Source organism: Triticum aestivum, chromosome 7B (assembly GCF_018294505.1).
Source record: "Triticum aestivum cultivar Chinese Spring chromosome 7B, IWGSC CS RefSeq v2.1, whole genome shotgun sequence".
NCBI lineage: Eukaryota > Viridiplantae > Streptophyta > Magnoliopsida > Poales > Poaceae > Triticum > Triticum aestivum.
In genome coordinates this window covers 73851871-73874295 of record NC_057813.1, presented here as the reverse complement: position 1 = coordinate 73874295, position 22425 = coordinate 73851871, and the positions used below count along the sequence as shown (strand labels likewise).

Genomic DNA, 22425 nt, shown 5'->3' with positions numbered 1-22425 from the left:
TAGCGGCGATGGGCAGCAGGCTCGAGAAGACTCGCTCCTCTTCCTCGTCTAAACGGCGGCGTCGGCGGAGTTATGATTGCGCGGAGAGTAGCCGGAAACGGCGGCGGCGGAGTTCTGATTGCGCTGCAGGGCACGGCGCAAGCAGCACCTTTATTTGGCGCTGGACGACTGGGAGGAGGGCTATCACATATACAAGCTCGACGCCGATGAGATCTACTCAGGAGGATTGCACGAGCTTCCCGAGCCCACCGCCGCCCGGATATACTCGTCGGTGCATGGCCCCAAGGATTTCGCTGCTCTGGGCACCAACATCTTTGTCACCCTCAACCTTCGTTACTACTTCGAAGACGACGATGACGCTCCCGCTCCCCCAACCATCGTCTACAACACCAAGACCGAAGCCCTCCGCGTGGGCCCGCCTCTTCCGTCTGGGATCCCTGCCTTTTGGGCCGCCATGGCCGCTGGTGAAAAGCTATATGCCTTAACAACTGAGGTGCTCAGCTTGCAGGCCTTGTCGTGGGCTCCCAGGCCAGCAGCCATCCATGGAACCTACGGGGTGATGAGATGGACTGGTCATGGAACAGCGAGCCATCACTGCCGCCGTGCAGTGGGTTGGATGTCGTCGCCTACGCGCTGCACCCGGACGGACGCACCATCTTCATGTCCACTGCCTCTGTCACCCATTCCTTCGACACTGGCAATGGCCTTTGGAAGGAGCTTGGGGACTGGGTGTTGCCGTTCAGAGGACAAGCCTACTTCGACGGCAGCCTGGATGCATGGGTCGGGATTCATCACAAGGGCGAAGGGCACGTTTGCTGCTGCCCGGTCGCCTCCCGCAGCGCCGCCGCCGAGCGGCCGCCGGACTGCAGGATGCTCAAGGAGAAGCTGTTCCGCCGCAACAATGAGGAGCCGTGGATGGGTGGCGGCCGGCACATGGATGTCACTCTCACCTAAATGGGCTGCAACAGATTTTGCCTCGTCGAGAACATCTTGCGGCACGAGAAGCCGGTCGACAGCATGCTCCATCTCACCTTGTTTGGCCTCGAGTATGATCGCGAGGGAGAGCTCCGGACTAAAGCTCGGCCCTGCACCAGGTCCTATCCGGTGTCCAAGAACACCATGCTGTTCTCTCATGCAGCATTCTGGATGTAACTACTTCCTCTGTTCCTAAATATTTGTCTTTTTGATGTTTCAAATAGACTACCACATACGGATGTATATAGACATATTTTAGATTGTAGATTCACTCATTTTGCTCCGTATCTAGTCATTTGTTGAAATCTCTAGAAAGACAAATATTTAGGAACAGAGGGAGTACTAATTAGGACCTAACACAGCTGGTTCCTCCTGTAGTATGCATATTGATCGCATCATATTCATACCCTCCTTCAAAACTCCTCTTTGTTTTTTATCAAAGCAGCATTTTACATGTTCTAGATGCCATCATCACTCAAAATGCAGTTACAGAAGAAGGGTGTGGTCTCACATGCATAAAAGAGGGAGAGGAACCAGCTGTTTGCTATTGATGTCAGTTCTCTTTCTCATGCATTTTATTCTTTTTCATGTTGCATGTACCGGCCGGTGCTTCTATGGAAACCACAATGGTGTAATTTATCAGCCTTTTTATGTGGATTAATCTTCAGTTCGTTCAAGTTTAGTTTGATGTCTCGACTAGTGACTTTTTGTTTGTGTAGTGGTGTTCGTTTCATCAGCAACTCATTTTCGCTTCCCTGATTTATTAATTTTATTTAGTTGAATATATAAATTCTAGTGTCAAAAATTTTGGCTGCTATTTCACCAAAGCCAAGTTGGGCTTTAAAATGAATGGAAAACATAATCTTGCGAAAATTAAAATTGTGGGCTTGGGAAAATGATTTGACCAGACAACAGTATGGTTCCTCTTGTATGCCCATCGTCTCATAATTGGTGTTCTGGATGTAGTAGTTAGACCTAATAGCATCTTTAACAGATCTCAATATGGTTCCTCTTGTATGCATATTGACCAGACCACACCCTCCTTCTGTAGCTGTATATTTTGTTCCTCTTGTAATTAGATGTTCTATATTTCATTACTCAAAATGCAGTTATAGAAGGAGGATATGATACACATTTGGGATGCTGGACAACACTACGTCCGTGCTCAACGCCGCCGCCACGCCAGGAACTGCCCTCGCCCCTGGTGTCCGCGCCGTCCTCGCCACAGTGGCTGCCATCTCGAGGACACCTCGGCCCATCCCAAATAGCAAACCATCACAAATGAGCAGCGTGCTTAAATATAAGATGGCAGGAACAAAAATCACTTTAATTGCTTTGTGCATGTTTATCTCTTGTTAGCATTCCAAATTTCTTATCTGCAAACACCACTGAAATCGTGGAGTCCAATTTCATTCTTGACGAGAAATTAGTTGAGTTGTAGATTTCAGTGGCACAACGACTACTCTCAGTAAATTAGTGGCACGACTCCACAAAGTCCAAAGAATGCATGCATAGACAAAATTTAAAGCAGTATGGTTCTTATTAGCAGGCCAAAACCTGGCAATAGAGAAATAATTTGATCCAAATTAAATGGAGAAAAAACATCTGAGACATGGGTCCAGATTTGCTTAGCCACCACACAATCGAAGAAAAGATAATCAATGGTCTCATTATCAGAGCAATACACACATTCATGAGGTTTCTCAATGGGAGAATATCAGGTGAGACCATCGCTTGGGTGCTACCATGATACCAGTTTGAAAATTTTAATTTTACATGTGTCAAAAAAATTCAAAAAAAATTGTGAATGTTCATCACATATTTTTCTACAACCTCTAGAAAATTCAGATCAAAATCCGAATGCACAAAAAGAAACAAAAAAGAGAAATCCAACGTGAATAGTGGCAATAAAGACAAAAGGGTGAATAGTGTAAAAAAACAACACTATTCACATCTGGATTTCTCTTTTTTGTTTCTCTTTGTGCATTTCAGATTTTGATCTGAACTTTTTAGAGGTTGTAGAAACATGTGTGATGAACATTCACAATTTTTTTTGACACATGTAAAATTAAAAAATTTAAACTGGTATCATGGTAGCACCCAAGTGATGGTATCACCTGATATTCTCTCGTTTCTCAATGCCTCTTTTAGCTAGGTTATCTTTAGTCATTTTTTTGTTTTTTTTGTTTTTTTTGTGAGTTAGTCATTTATTTGTTGTGAGAAAGCAGCAAAAGGAAGACCTGGACTCTATGTAATCTCATACGGCATACCCGACTGGTTGTGATCGTATTTTCTTAAATTTGTACTACGGTTTGGTACTCGGTGACTTAAAGTTAACCTATGTTGAACGGGTGTGCGCATCATTGTATCGGGGTCAATGTTCATCACAATCCACTCGATCAGTTCATACGGACAGTGAATGGTGCAATCCTCATGAGATCACCAAAGCCGATGCCATCTATGACGCGCCTCTTTGGTGGATTGAGCTTGGTTTTTGCAACACGCAAACGTTGCACAAATAATATATCTGACTCCATTTCTTCTTCCTTTGAAATGCTGCGTAAAGAAAAAAAGAAACATGGAACATCATTAAACCACAGATAAAAAACAACCCACATTCGAGACACAAAAAATGGAATATTTATCTTGTGTGTGTGTGTGTGTGTGTGCATAAATCAAAGCAACAATTGCACAAGCCAACAAGGAAAAAAATAGCATGTGCATAAAAATGGATATCCCATTAGCTAAACACGTATGGAAACATAGCAAGCATGATGTCGCCATAAAAAAAGCAGGGGGTCAGCTGTTTCTACACTGCAATCGTCTCCATAAAAAACAGGGGGCCAACAGGTATACCACACACCCGCAAAAAAAAAAAAAAACAGGTATACCACACGACACTCTGATTACTACACATACTATCGCAACAAAAAAAATACAACAATCCCACTGATCACATGCAGAGCCCTCTTCTGCTTAGTGATACTACAATCAGTCACCAACAAAACCCCAAAAACATCCATGCTACTCAGAAATCAACATAATCACAAAATACATGCCTATGAACACTAAAAAAGGGGGGCCTAGGGTTTTGCCAGTAAACTACTCAAACTAGACCATCCCCTGTCTCTAATCTAAAATAGCAACACGAAAATGAAGCAACAAAACTAGGGGGGTGGGAGGCTGTGCATGTTGTCGGCCGCCGCTACAGGGGGGCTGGGCGCTGCTCTAGGGCATCGCCGGCGCACGCGCCGTCCCTCAACTACACACTCCGATCTCTAATCCGCCGAAAAACAACGGAAAGTAGAGATCCTAGGGGTTCGCCGGCGACGAGTGGATGCGAGGATAAGCAAACGTACCTGACGTCGGCCGCCGCTACAGGGGGGCCGCGCTGATCCAGCGCGTCGCCGGCGCCCCCCGCTGTCCCTCCACCGCTGAATCCCCCGTCGCCGCCACGGCCATCTCTCATAATCGCCCCCAAATGCTCCGTGTGTGCTCTGCTGCGGGCCGCTGCGTGATCTGGCTGGACACAGACAGAACGAGCTTCCAGCAAACACCTGGACGTGGGACCCACTTGCAGCACGTGTGTAATGAAAAAAAAACAAATCGTGCCTCTGTCCACCGTGCGATCGTCTGGCAATCGGACGGTTGCCGACGCGGTCGCTCGCGCGAGTGTGAACAGCCGGCTGAAAACGATCAGTTTTCCTAATGAAAATCACGGTTCTCCTGCGCCTCTTAAAAAAAAAGATAGATAAGAGAATTTTCGATTTTGTTACTTGGTGGGCAGTGGTTTAGCGTGAATTTATTTCAGAATTTTCGGCGGTACGCGTTGACTGGAAGAAGATGTTCTTATTGACTACGAAGCGTCCAATGTGACTTCATAAAATCTTGAGATTGACAAAGTCACCACAGACGCCACGTAGTCGACGGGAATGCCTCCTCCTATTGAACGCATATCACCAAAATTCTGAAATAAATCCAGCATAATGCGAGCAATAGGACTTGAACTATGGCATGCAGGGGATACGACTGACTTCCTAACCACTCGTTGGTTCGCAAAAATCTGAATGCCTTGGACCGTACTCTACAGTTTTCTCTGGCAAGTGACAGCTTAACTAGCCCCCTTCCCATGTCCGGTCCCGATCGAGCTTATAAACACCGGCGGTACGGCTCGACTGAAACGACGCCTTGGTATGGTGAGAGGAGAGTGAATGGTCATTGCACCCTCCAGTGTGGACCTGTGCCGTGACACTGGTACTTCTCACAATCTAAAGTGCAGATCTTAAGCAGCAGGAGCACGTACAGTGCCTTCCTGAAGTGCAGATCACAGGTACAGCGCCCCTTCATTGAACTCAAGCAAGATAAGTAAAGGGTGTGTGCTTTAGCAGATGCAGTAAGGGAAGCCCCTTGTGCTTCTTTGATCCAGAGCGGGTGAACGGCACCGAAAGCGAGATGTGCAGTACTGCCACAGTGCCACTTGGGTCGCCGTCTCTCTCTCTCTCTCTGACAGCCAGACTGTGAGGCGAGATCGATCCTTGGCCGGGCAGGTCGAATTGAGTGCGCGCGCACGCCGACGAGGCAGGATGCGGCGCAGGTTTGCTCGCCGGCTCACCTACCTACGTTGCTCGTACTCCTCGAGGCTGGCGTGTCGCTGTCCGTGGCCCGTGGCTCCCCAGTCTCCGCTCCGGTTACGGAGAAACCGAGGAACAGCAATGCTGGTTCAGGCGTTCTTGGTTGTAATTCCTATAGATCTCAGCGGAGAAATTTTGCACGTGTGTTTGTGTCCAAGTTTCAGCTGGGGAAGTACAGTTTACGCAGTTTTATACGGCAGATTATGAATAAGCTCGTCTTCTTCTGGCCTTCTCGGCGACTAAAAATTCGCTCACCAGGCATAGGGGCAATGCAGCTGGGTTTTCCTTTATTGGTGCACCCATAAACTCTTTTTTCCTACTTATTACATAGCACCAACGGATTTCCGGAAATAGCCATGCCATCACAACAGGTCAATACCATCACCTACAGCTACAGCTACACCTACACAAGTACTCCCGCCGTTCGAAATTACTCGTCGAAGAAATGAATGTATCTAGATGTATTTTAGTCGTATATACATTCATTTTTGTGACAAGTAATTCCAAACGGAGGGAGTAGCTTATTTTTAACCTGTAAATTGTTACACGCACACAGTCATAACTTACTGCAAAGCCACGTTTAAAGCCCGTGTCGAAAAGATAAATACACTCAGTCGGCACAAATGCATAGGGTGGGTATACACATATATAGTACGAGTGATTCCCACACGACTATGGTTTCCCGGACTCCCGTCGATGGCGCCGCCGATCTGCCTAGTCTCCTGCGACCATAGGGCCATGAAGACGCGGTGATTCCGGCCCTTGCCGACGGGAGGACTCCTGCTCCAATTTAAGTATTTTTTTAGTTTGTTTAGGATTTTGTGTCCTATTCGGGAAGGCGAAGGTGTGCGGTGGGCTTTGTGTAGATGGAATAAGGTTTTCCCTGCCTAGGCCCCGTCTCGGCGATGCACTGGTTCGCTGAAAGACGTGTGGAGGTGTATTTTCGGCAGATCTCATGGGATTTGATCGGTGTTAATCTTTGGTGCACCTGCTTGGTTCTGCTTTTCGTTCGCCTGCATTCATGTGTCTACAAGTTGGATCCTTTTCTCTACGCTTCTCTTCATAAGTGATGGTTGTTGTTCTTGTACACTAGTCCTTTGGGTCTTAGCACGACGAGTTCTCGACAGTCTAATACAATAAGGTTTGCCCGACTTCAACAAGGGAGGAGCGATGAAGGCACGCCTTCAAATCGCTCCATTACTTGCAGATCGTCACCCCACCAGCACAGCAGACCCGCCACCGTCCTCCTCCCATCATTGTCATCGACGAAGACGGAGAAGAGGAAGAGGCGGAAGAGCTGCCAGATCCAAGGCAGGTCATGCAAATCAAACGGCGCTCTGCACGCTAAACGATCAAGTGCTAAGCTAACGAAATGGGTCAAGTCAATCACATCATTCTCCTAATGATGTGATCCCATTAATCAAATGACAACACATGTCTATGGTTAGGAAACATAACCATCTTTGATTAATGAGCTAGCCAAGTAGAGGCATACTAGTGACATTAAGTTTGTCTATGTATTCACACATGTATCATGTTTCTGGTTAATACAATTATAGCATGAATAATAAACATTTATCATGATATGAGGAAATAAATAATAACTTTATTATTGCCTTTAGGGCATATTTCCTTCAGTCTCCCACTTGCACTAGAGTCAATAATCTAGATTACACGGTAATGATTCTAACACCCATGGAGTCTTGGTGCTGATCATGTTTTGCTCGTGGAAGAGGCTTAGTCAACGGGTCTGCAACATTCAGATTCGTATGTATCTTGCAAATTTCTATGTCTCCCACCCGGACTTGGTCCCGGATGAAATTGAAGCGTCTCTTGATATACTTGGTCCTCTTGTGAAATCTGGATACCTTTGCCAAGGCAATTGCACCAGTATTGTCACAGAAGATCTTCATTGGTCCCGATGCACTAGGTATGACACCTAGATCGGAAATGAACTCCTTCATCCAGACTCCTTCATTTGCTGCTTCCGAAGCAGCTATATACTCCGCTTCGCATGTAGATCCTGCCACGACGCTTTGTTTAAAACTGCACCAACTTACAGCTCCACCGTTTAATAAAAACACGTATCCGGTTTGTGATTTAGAATCTTCCGGATCAGTGTCAAAGCTTGCATTAACGTAACAATTTACAACTAGCTCTTTGTCACCTCCATAAACGAGAAACATATCCTTAATCCTTTTCAGGTATTTCAGGATATTCTTGACCGTTGTCCAGTGATCCACTCCTGGATTACTTTGGTACCTACCTGCCAAGCTTATTGCTAAGCATACGTCAGGTCTGGTACACAGCATTGCATACATGATAGAGCCTATGGCTGAAGCATAGGGAACATCTTTCATTTTCTCTCTATCTTCTGTTGTGGTCGGACATTGAGTTTGACTCAACTTCACACCTTGTAATACAAGCAAGAACCCTTTCTTTGCCTGATCCATTTTGAACCTTTTCAAAACTTTATCAAGGTATGTGGTTTGTGAAAATCCAATTAAGCGTCTTGATCTATCTCTATAGATCTTGATGCCCAATATGTAAGCAGCTTCACCGAGGTCTTTCATCGAAAAACTTTTATTCAAGTATCCCTTTATGCTATTCAGAAATTCTATATCATTTCCAATTAACAATATGTCATCTACATATAATATCAGAAATGCTACAGAGCTCCCACTCACTTTCTTGTAAATACAGGCTTCTCCAAAAGTCTGTATAAAACATATGCTTTGATCACACTATCAAAGCGTTTATCCAACTCCGAGATGCTTGCACCAGTCCATAAATGGAATGCTAGAGCTTGCACACTTTGTTAGCACCTTTTGGATCGACAAAACCTTCCGGTTGCATCATATACAACTCTTCTTCTAGAAATCCATTCAGGAATGCAGTTTTGACATCCATTTGCCAAATTTCATAATCATAAAATGCGGCAATTGCTAACATGATTCAGACAGACTTAAGCATCGCTACGGGTGAGAAAGTCTCATCGTAGTCAACTCCTTGAACTTGTCAAAAACCTTTTGCAACAAGTCGAGCTTTGTAGACAGTTACATTACCATCAGCGTCAGTCTTCTTCTTGAAGATCCATTTATTTTCGATGGCTTGCCGATCATCGGGCAAGTCAACCAAAGTCCATACTTTGTTCTCATGCATGGATCCCATCTCAGATTTCATGGCCTCAAGCCATTTTGCGGAATCTGGGCTCATCATCGCTTCCTCATAGTTTGTAGGTTCACCATGGTCAAGTAACATGACTTCCAGAATAGGATTACCGTACCATTCTGGTGCGGATCTTACTCTGGTAGACCTACGAGGTTCAGTAGTAACTCGATCTGAAGTTTCATGATCAATATCATTTGCTTCCTCACTGATTGGTGTAGTTGTCACAGGAACCGGTTCTTGTGATGAACTACTTTCCAATAAGGGAGCAGGTACAGTTACCTCATCAAGTTCTACTTTCCTCCCACTCACTTCTTTCGAGAGAAACTCCTTCTCTAGAAAGGATCCGAATTTAGCAACGAAAATCTTGCCCTCAGATCTGTGATAGAAGGTGTACCCAATAGTCTCTTTTGGGTATCCTATGAAGACACATTTTTCCGATTTGGGTTCGATCTTATCTAGTTGAAGTTTCTTCACATAAGCATCGCAGCCCCAAACTTTAAGAAACGACAACTTTGGTTTCTTGCCAAACCACAGTTCATAAGGCGTCGTCTCAACGGATTTTGATGGTGCCCTATTTAACGTCCTTGCTTACGGTCAAAGATGATCTTGTCGAAGCCGAAGTGTTGTCCGAGTCGATGATTGGTGGCGATGATGATACCAAGTTGCGCCTAAGTAGCCGAAAACACCTTAGGACACAAGAGAAATCGCAACCGAACACTCAACAAACACGAGGAATGGTGCGGAAGAACACGAGGTGTGGTGGTGAAATAAAAATAAGAAAAACAGAAAATGGCCGAAAGTTTCTGGATGGCCCGTGCGCACGGGGTAAGTGAGGCCCGTGTGCACGGGGTCCCGTGTGCATGGGGTCCCGATGGCCTGTGTGCATGGGGTCTCCCGAGAGCGGATGAACTGCTGTGATTTCGTGGTGATTGCAAGTTTTTGGCCAAATTCCAGTGGGGGATGGGTGGGGATGATGGTGGAGGGGTAGATCCACTTGCCAAACACCAAATTCATGGATCGAATCAACCAAATCTCACAAGATCAACAAATTGCAAGAAAAAATTTTGGGGCTATTTTTGGTGGGGATTTTCGGATTAGGATGAAAAACAACAAAATCAAGCTAGAAAGTGGAAGGTAGGGACTCCAAGGTGTGAATCAACGTGGCTCATGATACCATATGATGTATGGTAGAACCCTAGGAAGGACCTTTTCACACTTGGAGGTGGGAAAAAGAGAGAAATCACAAGAACAACAAGAACACAAAGATGAACACAAAGAGGCAATCACTCCAACAATTCCCGATTACACATCCACTAGAGTAACAACACAAGATCCACAAGTCTCAAGCACAATCAAAGGAAAGATACAATGGCAAAGTTCATCCCAAATCCAAAGGAAGAGGGGTCTTGGTGGTAGTCTTCTCCAAATGGAGGTCTTGAAATCCTCAAGGATTCTTCCCTATGGGGTCTTGATCCTCAAAGAGGGAAGGTAATGGAGAAAAGCTCACCAAGATCTCATCTAATACTTTGCTAACCCTAAACATGGTCCTAGGTACGGAATATATAGCCTTGGGGTCGAAGGAGAAGAAGTGGAGCCGAAGATGCAATCTCAGCCGGCCATCCTGGGAGGCCCATGCGCACGGGGTAAGTTGGGCTCGTCCGCACGGGGGTCCCGTGGGCACGGTACAGGCCCGTGCGCATGGGGTGCTCTAGCGCCTGTTTCCTGTGTAGCCCGTGGGCATGGGGTCTCGGGGGCCCGTGCGCACGGGGTCACCTGGGACTTGCTGTTTTGCTGCTGTTGCACTCCGTCTTGATCCGAGTGGCCTTGGGGTGGTTCCCCTTCTTCTTGGGGATGCTTATGAGCTTCTTGGTGATGTTCCACTTCATACCTAAGGAGGCATAGCATATTTTGGTGAGGTAGTAGACATGTTCCATTTGTGTCCATATGCAAGTCTAGTAGGAAGGAGTTCACCTCGGTTTCCAAAGCACGTGCTCTAGCTCTTGTCATGGGTCCTTGTGGGGTTGGATGTGTCGATGTAGAGTCCATGGGGATGATGGAAGGATGCTCCGCATCATCTCCCCTCCCTTGGGAAAGATCCGACCTCGGATCAAAATCTTCATCACCATGGAAAAGTGAGAGGTCTTTGACGTTGAAGATGTCGCTCACTTTGTACTTGTCTCGTGGGAGTTCAACCTTGTAGGCGTTGTTGTTGTAGCGTGCTAGCACCTTGAATGGTCCATCGGCTCGAGGTAGTAGTTTGGACTTGCGTTCGTTGGGGAAGCGGTCCTTGCGAAGGTGTAGCCACACGGGATCACCTATGTTGAAGATCATTGGTTGTTTGTTGACGTTGAGCTTGGTCGCTAGTCGATGTACTTGGCGCTCGATGATGGTCCTTGTATCTTCATGCATCTTCTTGATGTAACTTGCTCATGCACTCGCATCCATGTTGGTGCGCTCTTGTAGAGGGAGAGGTAGAATGTCCAATGGGGACAATGGGTTGAAGCCGTAGACGACCTCGAAGGGGGACTTGCCGGTAGTCGAATGTCTTGCACGGTTGTTAGGCGTACTCGGCGATGGGTAGACACGCGTCCCACTCCTTGATGTTCTTCTTGATCAACACGCGAAGGAGAGTGGATAGTGTCCGGTTCGTCACCTCCGTTTGGCCGCCGGTTTGAGGATGGTATGCGGATGAGAACAAGAGCTTGATTCCGAGCTTGGCGCATAGAGTCTTCCAAAAGTAACTCAAGAACTTGACGTCAGTCGGAGACGATTGTATTTGGTACTCCATGGAGGCGCAAGATTTCCCTACAAAAGAGATTTGCAATATGTGAAGTATCGTCTATCTTGTTGCAAGGAATGAAATGTGCCATCTTAGAAAATCGGTCCATAACAACAAACACGGAATCCTTTCCATTTTGAGGTCTAGGCAAACCAAGTACGAAATCCATACTAATGTATTCCCATGGTTGATAAGGAATAGGAAGAGGCATGTAAAGACCATGAGATTGAGCTTTAGACTTAGCTTTGCGACATGTAGAGCATCGGGTGGTGAAGCGTGAGACATCGTGGAACATCTTTGGCCAAAAGTAGTTCTTGGAGAGCGTGGCGAAGGTCTTGTCGCGTCCAAAGTGTCCCATGAGTCCACCTCCATGAGCCTCTTGCAAAAGTAGCAAACGAATAGAAGACTCGGGAATGCATAGTTTGTTAGCTCTCATAAGATAACCATCCTTGATGTAATATTGTTCCCAAGATGTATGCGTCAAACATTTAGCGTAATGAGGTGCAAAAGATGGATCATTAGCATACAAGTCTTTTATGTGCTCAAAGCCAATAACATTCAACTCAAGTTTAGTGACAAGCGTGCATACGCGTGAAAGTGCATCGGCAACTACATTTTCCTTACCCTTAATGTACTTGATCACATATGGGAAAGATTCAATAAATTCACTCCATTTGGCATGACGCTTGTTCAACTTAGTTTGTCCTTTTAAGTATTTAAGTGTTTCATGATCGGTATGTATGACAAACTCATGAGGTCTAAGATAATGTTCCCAAACATGTAGGACACGCACTAAAGCATACAATTCTTTGTCATAGATGGGACAGTTAAGTTGAGCACCGGAGAGTTTTTCACTAAAATATGCAATTGCTTGTTTTTCTTGCATCAAAACTCCGCCAATTCCGGTACCACTTGCATCACAATGAACCTCAAAAGTTTTGTCAAAGTTGGGCAAAGCAAGAATCGGATCATGAGTAAGCAAAGATTTGAGCTCATCAAAAGCGGTTGATTGCAAAGATCCCCAAACAAAAGGAGCATTATTCTTACTCAAAGCATGCAAAGGGGCGGCAATAGTGCTAAAGTTTTTCACAAAGCGACGATAAAAACCCGCAAGACCAAGAAAACTTCGCACTTGTTGCAAATTGGTGGGTTGGGGCCAAGTTTTAATTGCTTCAATTTTAGTTGCATCAACATGGACACCCTTGGAAGAGACAACGAAACCCAAGAAAACCACTTTGTCAACACCAAATGTGCACTTTTTCATGTTGGCATAAAGACTTTCCTTGCGAAGTGTTTGCAAAACAAGCCTAACATGATCAAGATGCTCTTTCATGGTTTTGCTAAACACAAGAATATCATCGAAGTAAACCACAACAAAGACTCCAATGTAAGGTCGAAGTACATGATGCATGAGACGCACAAAAGTACCGGGAGCCTCCGATAGACCCATAGGCATGACTAACCATTCATATAAGCCAAATTTTGTTTTGAAAGCAGTTTTCCATTCATCACCTTCTTGTATGCGGATTTGATAATAGCCACTTTTAAGATCAATTTTTGAGAAAAAGTTGGCTCCACTAAGTTCATCAAGCATATCATCTAAGCGAGGAATGGGATGCCTATAGCAAACGGTGATAGCATTTATAGGTCTACAATCGGAACACAAGTAGAAACTTCCATCGGGCTTAGGCACAAGTATAACGGGAATGGCACAAGGGCTTAAGCTTTCACGTACATGACCGTTGTCGATTAGTTGTTGTACTTGCCGTTGAATCTCCTTGGTTTCTTTGGTATTGACACGGTATGGAGCTTTGTTTGGAAGTGGTGCTCCGGGGATGAGGTCGATTCGATGCTCAATGCCTCGTAGAGGAGGTAGACCCGGAGGTAGCTCGTTGGGGAAAACATCTTGAAATTCCTGCAAAAGAGATTGAAACACCAAAGGTAGCTCGTGAGTGGTGTTAGCTTTTGGTTCTCCATCCTTGCACACAAGGACAAAGTGCATCACACTCGATGGGTTCTCACACACTTCTCTCATCTCACTTTTTGTGGCGAATAGTATGAGGTTTTTCTCTCTAGGCGAAGAGGCGCTCAAGTTTGGCTTGTTGCTCTCACTCATGTTTCGGTGGCTCACTTTCTCACTCTTCTCTCTATGGTGGGTGGCTTGCTTGTCGGCTATCACTTGCCTAGGAGACATAGGTCGTAGTACATATTCCTTTCCTTTCATCTTGAAGCTATAGTGATTGGTACGCCCATTGTGGATGACACCCACTACAAGAAATATGTCAACTTGTGACCTTCTGTCAGTGACCCTGGAAGAATTGGTCATAGATCTATGACCATTTCAGACCAATTGGTCAAAAGCTGTTCGGGGGGCTCCAAACCCTAAACCATTGCGACCATTTTTGGCAGAAAGGTCGTAAGTTCCTTACACGAAATGGTCATAAAGCAAACAGCGCTAGTCCGCTGCCTTATTTCTAGTTGTTAACGACCAATATAGATGGTCATAGCCTTGTAAATTGTGGTGGGTTGCGATGACTAGGCGCCATCTCATCAGTTTTGCCTATGTGTCATGTCCATGTGGCAGTTTTTGCCCTAGGTTGTGAAGCAACCTATATTTCTGTCATGGCCAAAATTCCCAAACAAATCTCATAAATTCTTTGGGTCATATCTTCGTCAAATATGTAAAAACCTTCCTTTCCTAGTTCAAAAATAATTCAAAAATATTCATTTTCCTATTCTGTTCAGAACAACAGTTTGTGAAGGAAGTACCACTTTGGCATGTCCAAATAGCATCCATTTTCTATAGTGCTTTCCTATGCCCAAATAACCATCCTCCACCAAATGCCAGCTCAATCCATTCATTATTTTGAGCCGAGCTTCAACATTCGTAGTTATGTCCAGTGTGGTAGTTTGCAAAGCAAGTACCACCTAGGCTCCTCCTTTTGATCTGAAAATTTGTGAAAACGGTCTTCTTAGTAACTGATCATCCTCAGCCAAAACTCACGCCCATTAGCAGTGTACATTTCCCGTACCGCTAATCAAACACTTGGCTGCTAATTCATGTTTGAGCATCGATTGGTCTCCTCGTGAGAATCTTATATTGTAATTTTCTTCCTAGCACCAACCTGGGGAGTGCCCAACCCACTAGACATGCCTAGTCCGTCCAGAACACATGGCAACGCCACGGTCACGCGGTGACCACGCGGCGGGCATGCGAGTTTACGCGCTCTAGAGTTGGGGCCCTCGGCCACCGCCCAAACCTCGACGTATCGCCACCAAACCATGTATTTATGATTAAATAGGTCCTTATGTAACTAGAAATGATTTTTGGAAAAAATAAATAGCAAACTATGAGGCAGCTGCAGTTCAAATTTGACCTGCTTCCAACTAAATCGGCAGAAATTTGTCTTTTTCACGAGAGGTGGATCAAAAAATTTTACACCAGACCATTTTGTCAATTGTGCATTAAATATGGCCTAGTATTTTATAAAAATGATTTGGTCCAATTTTGCAACAATTATTTGGTAGTTCCTTCACAAAAAAACCTCCTTTCGGGCACTCGAAAAATGGAAAATGGTTTTTTCGTCCAACGAAAATGAAAACTTCCTTAGGCAACATTGTTTGCCATTCCAATATGCACCCTTGTGCACAATATGAGATCATTTGAACAAACTATGCCATGAATGTGGCCATAAGATTGATCATTTGGCTTGAAAGCCATGAATCTTCACACTTGATAGCTCATTTCTGAGAACACTTTTTTAAAATAATTACCGTATTACAATTTTATTATTTTTCCTGGAAACTTGTTCACATATAATGACACAATGCGAAGGTTTTCCATTTTTTTGATTTTTTTTGAATTTTTTATGCCCGTTTCAAAATGCGGTCAAAACGGCGGGAATGACCGTTCCTAGCTAGTGGTTGAATCTTGGAATTTTTTGGTGTTTCTCTGATTAAATAGATACTTATGTATCTAGAAATGATTTTTGGAAAAAATAAATAGCAAACTATGAGGCAGCTGCAGTTCAAATTTGACCCGCTTCCAACTTAATCGGCGGGAATTTGTCTTTTTCACGAGAGGTGGATCAAAAATTTTTACACCCAACAATTTTGTCAATTGTGCATTAAATATGGCCTAGTATTTTATAAAAATGATTTGGTCCAATTTTGCAACAATTATTTGGTAGTTCCTTCACAAAAAAACCTCCTTTCGGGCACTCCAAAAATGGAAAATGGTTTTTTCGTCCAACGAAAATGAAAACTTCCTTAGGCAACATTGTTTGCCATTCCAATATGCACCCTTGTGCACAATATGAGATCATTTGAACAAACTATGCCATGAATGTGGCCATAAGATTGATCATTTGGCTTGAAAGCCATGAATCTTCACACTTGATAGCTCATTTCTGAGAACACTTTTTTAAAATAATTACCGTATTACAATTTTATTATTTTTCCTGGAAACTTGTTCACATATAATGACACAATGCGAAGGTTTTCCAATTTTTTGATTTTTTTTTAATTTTTTATGCCCATTTCAAAATGCGGTCAAAACGACGGGAATGACCGTTCCTAGCTAGTGGTTGAATCTTGGAATTTTTTTGGTGTTTCTCTGATTAAATAGATACTTATGTACCTAGAAATGATTTTTGAAAAAAATAAATAGCAAACTATGAGGCAGCTGCAGTTCAAATTTGACCCGCTTCCACCTGAATCGTCAGAAATTTTTCTTTTTCACCAGAGGTGGATCAAAACTTTTTACACCCAACCATTTGGTCAATTGTGCATTAAATATGGCCTAGTATTTTATAAAATTTATTTGGTCCAATTTTGCAACAATTATTTGGTAGGTCCTTCACAATAAAACCTCATTTCAGGCACTCGAAAAATGGAAAATGGTTTTTTCGTCCAAAGAAAATGAAAACTTCCTTAGGCAACATTGTTTGCCATTCCAATATGCACCCTTGTGCACAATATGATATCATTTGTACAAACTATGCCATGAATGTGGCCATAAGATTGGTCATTTGGCTTGAAAGCCATTGATCTCCACACATGATAGCTCATTTCTGAGAACACTTTTTTTAAAATAATTACCATATTACAATTTTATTATTTTTCTTGGAAACTTGTTCACATATAATGACACCATGCGAAGGTTTTCCAATTTTTTGATTTTTTTTGAATTTTTTATGCCCGTTTCAAAATGCGGTCAAAACGGCGGGAATGACCGTTCCTAGCTAGTGGTTGAATCTTGGAATTTTTTGGTGTTTCTATGATTAAATAGATACTTATGTACCTAGAAATGATTTTTGTAAAAAATAAATAGCAAACTATGAGGCAGCTGCAGTTCAAATTTGACCCGCTTCCAACTGAATCGTCAGAAATTTGTCTTTTTCACCAGAGGTGGATTAAAACTTTTAACACCCAACCATTTGGTCAATTGTGCATTAAATATGGCCTAGTATTTTAGAAAATTTATTTGGTCCAATTTTGCAACAATTATTTGGTAGGTCCTTCACAATAAAACCTCATTTCAGGCACTCGAAAAATGGAAAATGGTTTTTTCGTCCAAAGAAAATGAAAACTTCCTTAGGCAACATTGTTTGACATTCCAATATGCACCCTTGTGCACAATATGATATCATTTGTACAAACTATGCCATGAATGTGGCCATAAGATTGGTCATTTGGCTTGAAAGCCATTGATCTCCACACATGATAGCTCGTTTCTGAGAACAATTTTTTAAAATAATTACCGTATTACAAGTTTGTTATTTTTCCTGGGAACTTGGCCACATATGATGACACAATGCGAAGGTTTCCCAATTTTTTGATTTTTTTGAATTTTTTATGCCCGTTTCAAAATGCGGTCAAAACGGCGGGAATGACCGTTCCTAGCTAGTGGTTGAATCTTGGAATTTTTTTGGTGTTTCTCTGATTAAATATGTCCTTATGTACCTATAAATGATTTTTGGAAAAAATAAATAGCAAACTATGAGGCAGCTGCAGTTCAAATTTGACCCGCTTCCAGCTGAATCGGCGGAAATTTGTCTTTTTCACGAGAGGTGGATTAAAACTTTTTACACCCAACCATTTGGTCAATTGTGCATTAAATATGGCCTAGTATTTTAGAAAAATGATTTGGTCCAATTTTGCAACAATTATTTGGGAGGTCCTTCACAAAAAAACCTCCTTTCGGGCACTCGAAAAATGGAAAATGATTTTTTCGTCCAAAAGAAATGAAAACTTCCTTAGGCAACATTGTTTTCCATTCTACTATGCACCCTTGTGCACAATATGAGAACATTGTTTTTTGAATTTCTTTCAAAATGTTGTCAAAACGGCGGGTATGACTACGTGTCTTCGGTCACCGCGAAGGTGACGACGACGAACTCCGCACTCGCGACCACCACCTCGATGCCCTGCTCTTCTACGTGCCGAGGTCCTTGCTGGCGGCTTTGCCGGATAAAAATCCAGAGCTTCTTTATTCAGTATTGCCGCCTCCGCCCCTGAAGTCGAGACATCGAATGATCCAAAAACCTAAGCTACTAGGACCCTAAAACCTAAGCTACTAGGACCCTAAAACCTAAAGCTAAAATGATCCACACGCGCGGGATCCGACGACCCTCCTCACCGCTGACGACCAAGAAGTCACCGGCGGAGGGGAACCGCCGAAAGACGGCGCAAAAAGAGTCAGTTCTCTTAGCCAAAGAGATGTGCACTTTATTTTCAGCCGGTTACGACCTACTTAAATGGTCATGGACGTCGCGCACATGTACTCTGTTTTGATTGGTTCAGAGGCATGTCACGCGGATTATGGATCGAGCACCGTCCGATCCACCCGGATCCAACGGCAGCGCTCCCTCGTCACGTTTCTCACGCCACCTAGCCCAACAACCCACAGGCCACAGCCTGCACTCCTCCCCCGCAAACCCTAGCGCTCCCCGATCCCTCCCACCTCCCCTCCCCTCGCCGCCACCCACCCCTCCCCTCGCTCTCCTCCCTCCCCTCCCCTCCGGCAAGATCCAGCGCGCTCCAAGATCCCCATGCTCTGCTCCTCCCTCCCCTCCGGCAAGATCCAGCGCGCGGCCTCCCTCTCCTCGATCCAGATCGAGGCACCCCGCCGCCCCGCCTTCGTCTCCCTCCGTCTCCCACCCGATGGAGGCCGCGGTGGGGGAAGCGAGGGGTCTCGGCTTCCCCTCCCATCGCCGCACCACTCGTCCGCTAGCTCCCCACGCAGGCGGATTCGGATGGAGGCGGCCGTCGCCGGGCACGACGACTCCACCCGCCAGGTCGTCGCCGGGCACGCTCCAACAACCTCTTCCGCTTCAAGACGGACCGCTCCTCCGCACCCTTCTCCCCCTTCGCCGAGAAGCTGGACTGCGCCGGCGGCGCCGGCTCCCCCACCCCCAAGAAGGCGCCCCGCAAGGTCCCCAAGACGCCCCACAAGGTTCGATCCGCCCGCCCGCCCATTCCCGCAAACACCTCGCGCGCACCGAATTCTCCGATCTCCGATCTACTACTAACTGGTGTGTGGTCGTCGCCGGCGTGCAGGTGCTGGACGCGCCGTCCCTGCAGGACGACTTCTACCTGAACCTCGTCGACTGGTCCTCGCAGAACATGCTCGCCGTCGGCCTCGGCACCTGCGTCTACCTCTGGTCCGCATCCAGCTGCAAGGTGCATTTCTTTCTTTCTTTCTTGCATCTTCTTGTTGCATCCATGGATCACGCTCAGGTCAGATTGCTAATGGCACCGTTGTCCAGGTTACCAAGCTGTGCGATCTGGGGCCGAGGGACAGCGTCTGCGCCGTGCACTGGACGCGCGAGGGCTCCTACCTCGCCGTCGACACCAACCTTTTAAATACTATACATTTCAGTAGTGCTATATGAGTGTTGTGGATGATTCCTTTCCATGTCATATTGGTCTGACTTCCCGTTGGATAACCAACTCGGTCTCCTGCCGTGCTCGCTGCTGCTATTTAGATTGAGAGAGAGGGGTGCTGATTAGTGTAGTTTGTGATTGAGAGAATGCTTGCTGCTGCTATTTGTGCTTACTGATTGATTATACAGTGATTGACATGCTGCTATTTCTACTTGTTGATGTTATTGTTGCCATCCGATGCATATTGTTGTCCGTAGCTGCATTGCTGCTGAAACATGATGCTGCGATTGCCAATTTTTTTTGTCTTAATGCCCATCTGTTGTTATTTGCTTGGGGTGTTTTTCATTAAAATACAAACAGTGGCTGTTCTGAAATTCAAGCTATTGAAGAATGATGATAAAATACTATTTTAAACAGTGGGCTGTGGCTTAGTGTAATTGATGTACTAGTGCACTGCTTGGCGTAAAATTATAGCAGTACACTTAGATATGCAATGAAATGCTTCTAGTATCTTACACATGTATATTTGACATGAATGTGTATTGCTTGGCTTAAAGTTGCAGCAACCATGTTTTCTGAATAACTATAGTTGCTTTCAAAATCTGCTGTGTAAATTTAGCTGCTCTGCTGTGTAAATTGAAAGTGAAGAAACCTGATAAGTTAAACCCAGGTGCATGATTGTATACCTAATCTGATATGCTTTTAAACTGTACCTGGGTACTAAACCCAAGTTAAGTATACCCGAGTATTCTCACGCGTGCGCATAATATGCTGGATAGATAGCTCATGGTTTGTTCCTGTACCGTTCTTGCTAAATGGGTAGCTCATGGTTCCGTGTAGCAGAATATGTTTAAATTTTCTGGGGTACCCTTTTTTACTCTGAATAAGCAACAGAAGTGCTCAACATCCATCATGCATAACCCTGAACATTTATGGTCTATGTTGATATGTCTTGCTGTGTACGTATAGTGCCTGTACATGCATGGTTGTGTTTCGTAGGTGTAGGGTAACTTTTACTGCACAAGTTAACTTGAGACTGGTTAAATTTTTTTGAAAGATGTGATGTCTTGCAGTGTCTGTGACAAGAGGGGAGGACTGCTTTGCAATCTCAACGTACCCTGTTCATCAGAGACAACATCTCTGTGGGCGCCTCCGTGCGCTCTTTGGGCAGCTCAGAGCCATGCTGTCAGAGCTCTTCACCAACTAGACCATCTACACCAACAAGGTGGGTGCATCTCCAACCAATTCTGCAGCGGTAGCAGCACCAGCACTACTTCGTTTTGAAAATCAGTCGAGTTTCTGACACTGTCAACATGGCTGGAATGCGTGCAGGCGGCGGTGCTGGTGACGCTGCTGTTCGTGATCGCGGTCAACCTGGCGATCGGCATCCTGCCGCACATGATGCGCCCGACGCCATGGAGTACCTCACGGCGTGCTCGCCTCCCCCAGCATCCCGATCTCAACGAGCCTAGCGGCCGCCGTCCTTGTCCTGCTCGAGGAGCAGGAGGAGGAGGGGCGCATCTAGCCAGCCACAAAGGGCCTGCTCTGTACCACCACATCATCGGCCTCCTGCAGCATCGAGTTCAATATGTCAGGTGACCCTTCCTATCCCGTCTGATATGATGGTCAATAGTTGCTTGTAGATGAATGATGAAGTGTTGCTGTGAATGTGAATGAGTAGCCACAAGTCTGTTTGCATCATTGCCATAGCTAGTGAATGAGCAGCCACAAGTCTATTTGCGTCACTGCCATAGTTACCTGAATACAAATGAGCAGCCACAAGTCTGTCTGTACTGTCACATTGCCATCAATAGCTACCAATCACTGTAGATAAATAGAATTTCCCCAAAACTATGTGGGAAATTTGGTTAACCTTGTTGAATCAGATATCATTCTGACACCTGATTAGCATATCACTTGTCTATGTTCAGTTAAGAGTATTCAGTTTAGATGCAGATTTAGTCAACACTTTGGATCAACATTCAGTTTAGATGCAGATACAGTCAACACTAGGTATCAATACATGTTTGCTGTCAATTCTTGCTTATAAGTTATTGGATCCCTCATTGGCTACTGTTTGATGTTCTGTACAGATTCTTATTCTTATATGTTCATTCTTGTTTTTTGCACAGGTGAAGTGCAAATCCAAGTTCGAAGCTGTGAAGCATATCAACAAAGACTAGCATATTATGTGTTGTAAATGTAGGCAGTAGTAGGCTTATCTGGGCTGTAGTATACTGTAATGTTTGTAATAGACTAATGTCGTGTTGTTTTGGACGAATTTCATTTGCTATTTGGATTGTTTGAAATAATGATTGTGTATTGAATACCTGTCAAATGGAACCTGACAAGGGGGTCCAAGTTATAATAGTTGTTTGACAGATTTTGAAATTTTTGATGTGTGAGATCAATTTTGTGATAAGCATGACAAGTGGGACCAATCTAATTGGTGGGACCACTGGCAAAAAAAGGACGAAAATAAAATATCAATAGACTGTAAAAGGCTGCATCTTAGAAAAAAAGGCCGAATTAATGGCCCAAGCCCATGTAGCTAGCAAAAATTAACAAGAAAAAATACAGTAAAAAGGCCGAATTGTTGGGCTAGGCCCATGTAGAAAACCGAATTGGACCGGGCTGAATCTTGTGCCACATCAGCTTGCCACACTGGATGCCTACGTGGCTTGGGGAGGTTGCTAGTGACCAAAACGCCACAGTAGGAATATTTTGGTCGTAAACGTCTTCGACCATTCCAGAAGAAAGGTCGCTATAGTCAGTTTGTGACGGCTAGCTTTTGACCTTCTGTTTTTGGTCACAAAAAGGTCGCAAATGGAAATTTGTGACCTTTCAGTGACCAATAGTGGTGGTCACAAGTTGACATATTTCTTGTAGTGACCACGGTCGAATTGCCATGGTCGACCAAGAAGGAGGTGGCAAACGGTCATTGGGACCACATCACACTCCAAAGTGTCTTCATATGCACCA

General features: G+C 44.7%; 1 pseudogene; it reads left to right on the top strand.

Annotated features, from left to right (window-relative positions):
• The first annotated feature begins 118 nt into the window (after nt 1–118).
• On the top strand, nt 119–1171 carry LOC123157675 (uncharacterized; annotated as a pseudogene).
• The last annotated feature ends 21254 nt before the right edge of the window (nt 1172–22425 follow it).